General features: G+C 39.4%; 1 long non-coding RNA gene across 2 annotated transcripts; it reads right to left on the bottom strand.

The window, feature by feature from the left end:
• Positions 1-1,588: 1,588 nt before the first annotated feature.
• LOC149216991 (uncharacterized) lies at positions 1,589-6,984 on the bottom strand. 2 transcript variants are annotated; one of them, XR_016251176.1, is made up of 3 exons: positions 4,526-6,984; positions 3,193-3,468; positions 1,589-2,979 (listed from the first exon to the last, which is right to left on the bottom strand). It is a non-coding gene; the product is annotated as an uncharacterized LOC149216991 (long non-coding RNA). The 2 variants fall into 2 exon arrangements; XR_016251175.1 differs by lacking the exon at positions 4,526-6,984 and having other exon boundaries at positions 3,193-4,500.
• Positions 6,985-7,100: the final 116 nt, after the last annotated feature.

Here is a 7,100-nt window from a genome sequence, read left to right as displayed (position 1 = left end):
TAACAAATAACAAATGACATTTTGAAAAAAAAAATCAAAAAAACTTTCATGGATATTCAGTGTAATAACTGATAACATCTTGAAAAAAAAACTCAGGGATATTCATATTCATTATTTATAGAAAGAACAAATTCAGGAGAACAAATTCAGGCATATCCATAAGGTATGCCAAATTAATTCCCAAATATAATTTAAAAGCACCTCCAACTCTGACAGTACCTCCATCCTCCTTCCTTCACCCCTCCACATTCCTGAAATGCTCTCCCACATTCCTGAAATGCTCTCCCTGATTCTGACACCTCCTTCCTTCACCCCTCCACATTCCCCCTCCATCCTCCTTCCTTCACCCCTCCACATTCCTGAAATGCTCTCCCTGATTCTGACACCTCCTTCCTTCACCCCTCCACATTCCCCCCTCCACATTGCTCTCCCTGATTCTGACACCTTTTCTAAAACCTTTTCTAAAAGATGGACTTAATGCTTTGTACTTGTTTCTATGTCTCAGATGCCCCATCCTTGACCCTTGAACCCTTGATCCTTGAGCCTTGACCCTTGAGCATTGAACCATCAGCCTGGACTTACTTAATGCTTTGTAGAAAGACCCTTGAGCATTGAACATCAGCCTGGACTTACTTAATGCTTTGTAGAAAGACCCTTGAGCATTGAACCATCAGCCTGGACTTACTTAATGCTTTGTAGAAAGAACAATATTATTTGATAAAAATAAAAAAAAAACAATCATAAAATCTCAATTTATTATAGTAAAGCCACAAAATTATGAAGCAGGTTGCCAATTGTGAATGCCTTCCGGAATTAAAAAAAATTTGCTTCAATCTTAGTTCCATTTCCATTGACAAATGGATAGAAACGGAAATAATGATATCAATGCAAATGCAGCGTTCAATTAATTGATATTGTAGTGTAGATATGTCATCCTGAACTCCATGGATGAATCAAAATCAATAGAAACGAAAATAATGATATAAATGCAATTCCAGCGATCAATTGATTGATAATTGATATTGTATTGTTGTAGATATGTCAGGATACAAAATTGCAATTAGGAAAGCTCTTTAAAATGAGATTTTTTTAATTAAAAAACATTCTATATCACACCAATGAGATACAAAGATTGGTACAGAACTAACCCACTTTGCGACTTGTGGTAAATCCTGGTTAGTTATATCAGATTCTTAGTTTTCGTTTTTTTAAGAAAAACATTCATCCACATACCCAACCACAAGAATTCGGATCGAAGTTCTGGGCTATGTGAGGATTAGAAAAGTGCAGATATTTGCCGAAATGATGGAAACTCTCACCACCATTGCACCATTTAAATTTCCTTGTCAAGTTGACAGACCAAAGTGCAGCCAAATCTCAAATCTCTGTGTAATACCATATCATCATCCAAAATCCAAAAAGAATATCTTATCCATCCAAAAAAGATTCCTTGGAAGTTGACAGACCAAAGTGCAGCCAAATCTCAAATCTCTGTGTAATACCATATCATCATCCAAAATCCAAAAAGAATATCTTGTCCATCCAAAAAAATTCCTTGGAAGTTGACAGACCAAAGTGCAGCCAAATCTCAAATCTCTGTGTAATACCATATCATCATCCAAAATCCAAAAAAGAGTATCTTGTCCATCCAAAAAAAGGATCTTGTCCAGCTTAAGGTAAACTTAGGTAAATACAAGTGAAAATAATTTAACAGAGAATTATTTTGAGTTCTAATACCTCAAATTGGAATCCAATTTGGATGATCTATTTTTAAATAATAATATTCCAATAATATTCCTTCACGGCTACAGATTTAAAGCCTGCGGCCAAATTAGTTGCATGATCTACCTTCAAATAATATTCCTTCACGGCTACATATTGGAAGCCTGCAAGCCTGCTGCCAAATTAGTTGGATGATCTACCTTAAAATAATATTATTTCACGGCTACAGATTGGAAGCATGGATGATTTGCCTTAAAATAATAATCCTTCACTGCTATAGATTGGAAGCCTGCTGCCAACTAGGATGATCTACTTTAAAATAATATCCCTTCATTGCTACAGATTCAAGCTGCCAAAGAACTGGACAATAGGAAGAATTTAGCCATTTGAAATCATATTCTTTCACGGCTACAGATTGGAAGCATGGATGATTTGCCTTAAAATAATAATCCTTCACTGCTATAGATTGGAAGCCTGCTGCCAGGCTGCTGGCAACTATGATCTATTTTAAAATAATATTCCTTCATTGTTACAGATTCAAGCTGCCAAAGAACTGGACAATAGGAAGAATTTAGCCATTTGAAATCATCGACTGTAGCTTTGCCAAAATTCTTCAATCTATTTGTTAGAAGATGAAAAACATGAGGAACAATATTCCTTCACTGCTGCAGATTCAAGCTGCCAAAGCACTGGACAATCGGAAGAATCTATTTGTTAGAAGATGAAAAACATGAGGAACAATATCCCTTCACTGCTGCAGATTCAAGCTGCCAAAATCATCGCCTGTAGCTTTGCCAAAATTCTTCAATCTATTTGTTAGAAGATGAAAAACATGAGGAACAATATTCCTTCACTGCTGCAGATTCAAGTTGCCAAAATCATCGACTGTAGCTTTGCCAAAATTCTTCAATCTATTTGTTAGAAGATGAAAAACATGAGGAACAATATTCCTTCACTGCTGCAGATTCAAGCTGCCAAAGCCAAAATTCTTCAATCTATTTGTTAGAAGATGAAAAACATGAGGAACAATATTCCTTCACTGCTGCAGATTCAAGCTGCCAAAATCATCGACTGTAGCTTTGCCAAAATTCTTCAATCTATTTGTTAGAAGATGAAAAACATGAGGAACAATATTCCTTCACTGCTGCAGATTCAAGCTGCCAAAGCACTGGACAATTGGAAGAATCTATTTGTTAGATGATGAAAAACATGAGGAACAATATTCCTTCACTGCTGCAGATTCAAGCTGCCAAAGCACTGGACAATTGGAAGAATTTAGCCATTTGAAATCATGCCTAGAGGGTTTTCTAAAAACCACATCTTCATGGCCCCAAAATTTGTTTTCTAAAAACGACATTCTTCAATCTATCTGTTAGAAGATGAAAAACATGAGGAATATGTTGAAAACTAATTGATATATATTAATGGAAAACCAAAAATGCAACAAGTTGCTACAATCAAAAGAAATACCTATTAGACCAATAGATGGCTGTTACATGGAGGATTATTTTTGCAATCCAGCTCCAGCTAAACTATACATAGTTTTATTGTCATAAGCTTTATTGAAAGCCCAAAACTGTAATATCTTTTGCAAACGAGATTGGTTTGCATCTTTTTGAGGATTGTGATAGATCTTCGCAAGCATGGATCCCAACAGAGGTAACACCGTACGAGCCTCAAGGTGATAAAGGAGATAAAGCAAGAACCTCGTTGTCTAGCTCCTTTGGATTGATGCGGTGCAAATCACTGGCGAAATAGAACACAGTTAATGTTAATATTGGAACTGTGCTTTATCATAAACAGAATAGAGCCATATACAGACCACCAAGTATTAATCTTAAGCAAAGCAAAATAGAGCAAAATACAAACCCCCAAGTGCTATTCCAACGCCAAGCTAAATAGTCAGTGCACCTACTAATGCACGTCAGCCTAACCATCATATCCTATTAATAAGGAAAACAACATCTTTGGAAAACACCCAAAATTTTGCAGCAATTTCAAAGTGCAGCCATCCCCCTTCTTCAAAGTGCAGCCATCCCCCTTCTTCAGTATATATCATGGATAGTCAAGCCAACGATCTATTGGTTCACTCGTGAGATTGATCAAGATGTAACATGTTGTTGACAACAATATAAAGAAGGGAGGCTTGCACAAGTGGTCACTGGAAGCTGTCATAGGTTCACGATGGTAAATAAATGTGGTCACTTGACCTCAATCCAACATGATCAAGGGGAAGGACCATGCACTTTCATGATATGAAGGTTATAGTAACCCCAAGAGAAGGATCAGAAGCAGGTTGTTCCCCCCTACCATTATTAAATCACATTGTGGTGTAGGGGAGCCGGATGGAAGAATCGTAGCAAGTGCATGTGTATAAGGTGTTGAGAACGGGGATACGCAATAACTTCGCTCTTATCATGCATTTGTTGGTTTTGTTGCCTGCTTTAATCTCCTCGTTGTCTAGTTAAGTTTTAGTTGGTTTGTGTTGCTAGGTTTTTGCTCATATATATCGATGTTAATGCCAGCGTCCACGGTAACAAGAACCTTATAAACAAGGATGCACGAGTGGCTTCCAAAAGTGGTCACCCGTCATTGTATAATAGGGAAAATATGTGTGGGAACACCACACCAAACTAGCATGACGGAACAAGATTAACGAGCATGCACCCTCATGATATATGATATGACAAGGATAGAACTTAACCCTAAGAGAAGGATCTGAAACAAATTGTTTCACCCTCTACCAGAAATGAAGGCTAGAAATCACATTATTGAATACGGTAGCAGGATAGAAGAATCATACCCAGTGCAAATAAATAAGGTGTTAGAATAGAGATAAAGCTATGGCTTCAATCTTCTAAAATATTTGTTTCTTTTGAGGCTCACTTTCATCTCCTCCCTATCTACTTAGAGGCCCTCTCTGGTTTTAGGCTTTAGTTGGTTTACGTTACCCAGTGTCTCTCAGGCTTAGTTGGTTTAAGTTACCCAGTGACTCCAAACATCAAACCAGCTATGGCCTACCCTAATAGACCTCCCTTAGCTTCATTGGAACCAGTGAGGTTAAGCCAGCTAGTTCTAGCCTATGGCCTACCCTAATAGGCCTCCCTTAGCCTTCACGGTTGCTACAGCAACACTAACTAGCCTCCTTTTCAACTCGGCCTGCCTTATTAGCTGTGGCCTGCATCAACCTGAGTCTTCAGCCTCCTTTTCAACTCGGCCTGCCTTATCAGCTGTGGCCTGCATCAACCTCAGTCTTGGCCTTCTTCCTAAACACTCAGCCCTTCCTGCGGCCTTCTTTCACAGTTTTTAGCCCTCAGTTCTAAGTCTGCGGCCCTCTTCTTGTTGTCCAGGCCAAGAACAAAGCATGGCTCTCTTGATCAGACTTTGGCCTGCCTCAGATATGATATATCAGCCCTCAAACTAGGAAAGCATAATTACGGCAGAAATGCGCAATTACATATATAATTCATAACAGACCGGACACACATATCTCATTCATGATTGGATCATTCAGTTAATCGTCATTACATATCTCATTCATTCACCGTAATTACATATATAATGAATGAATGGCCGCATTTTCGGCATTCGAAGGGATTTCTCGCTCATCCATCATATGGTGAGGGTGGATCATTTTCGGCATTCGAAGGGATTCCTCGCTCATCCATCATATGGTGAGGGTGGATCGGTCCTCCTGATCTAGCTAGGACAAACCTCGAATCACTTGCTCCCACTGTGGCTTACTCCTTCACTAACCAAAACACAAACTCGGCCTTCTCCTATGCTTGTTGCTTCTTCTCTAGGGCTACCTATGGCTCCTTTGCTTGCCTGCGCCAAGTCCTTCTAGCTTCCTCTCTTACAAGTGAAATCCTTCTCACTTGTGATACCAAGCCTCTCCATTGGCTTATATTTATATTTTTCCCATATGTGACTTACGAGCCCTCTTTGTCCTTCAAGGATCCCACTTCACCACTCAACAACAAATTAGAATATAAAATTACTTTTCATGGGTTCCAAGCCCATTCCTTTGGGTCAAAACCCCAAACTTTGCGTGTCTTGCCCAAAAGCATTCTTTTTGTGGGTTTTCTCTACTTAGAAATACCTTCCAAGCTACCCAAACTTCAACACTCTTATTGTGGGTTTTCTCTACTCAGAGATACCTTCCAAGCTACCCAAATTTCAACACTCCCTCTTAGTGAGGGAAGTGTTTCCACCACTAGCTAGAAGTGGCCTTGCCTTTGAATCTGATCCGTAACCACGTTCTTTTGGAAGACCAAAATCTTCGAAGATACCATACTCCTAGAAATCTCCAACTCCATGACTTTTCCTTGCATGGCCATGACTTTCCTTATATGTGCCACGTCTTCTCTTTGCATGATCACATACTCCTAGAAATCTCCAACCCCATGACTTTTCCTTGCATGGCCATGACTTTCCTTACATGTGCCACGTCTTCTCTTTGCATGATCATGACTTTCCTTACATGGTTCATGACTATCCTTGCATGTACCATGACTTTCCTTGCTTGCACCATGACTATCCTTGCATGGTCTACGACTTTCCTTTGCACGTACCACAATTGTCCTTGCATGGTTCATGACTTTCCTTGCATGACCTAGAAGACTCTACTCTCTTGCTTGAACTTGAAGGTTAGACTTCCACTGGGTGGCAACCTCTCCTTTGTCGTCTCCCTCTGAAGCCAAACTCCCTTTGAGCCTACACAATCGTCCCTTGGCACACATTGCTTTCCCTCCTAGGAATTGTTGCAACTGAACTTGTGTCCTTTCAAGGTCAATCCTGAGCTACAATTGAACACTAGGCCTAGTCTACTCTAGGTCAACGCAACTCAACTTTGCAAGTGTCCTCATCATCATGGGTCAAACACCTGATATGCACATGGCTCTATTGTTGGATGTGCAACTTTGCAACCCAATGAAGAAATCATCTTGCCATCCACATGAATCTATCTCGTCCAAGCCAAAGCACGTGAATTGTCTCAACATACTTTGACAAGTCAACAGAAGTCCATCACCAGCAACCTGCTACACAACATACTGTTGTGCACCAAGTACTCCACCAATCCACCAGAACTTGTTGAATTTCTACGACACTCAAGAATCTTGTTTAGGTCATAAAATATCTAACACAAACATACTCAAATGCACAACACGTATACTTTGTAGAGCGGAATATACAACATCAATGAATCAAATAGTGCACATGAAATTTTTTAACTTTTTCAAACCCACTACTTGTCATATTACAATCTAGAATGCAACAGTATTAGGGCTCTCATACCAGGGATCATGGCCCTTACATACAGCCCTAATACAAGGAAAGATAAACTAGGGCTTGGTGTCGGTCACTTTGACACCCAA

This window comes from Pinus tabuliformis, chromosome 1_1, assembly GCF_031772625.1.
Source record: "Pinus tabuliformis cultivar Carrire ecotype Pingquan chromosome 1_1, CPIR1, whole genome shotgun sequence".
NCBI classification, from domain to species: Eukaryota; Viridiplantae; Streptophyta; class Pinopsida; order Pinales; family Pinaceae; genus Pinus; species Pinus tabuliformis.
This window is presented reverse-complemented; position numbering and strand designations above follow the sequence as displayed.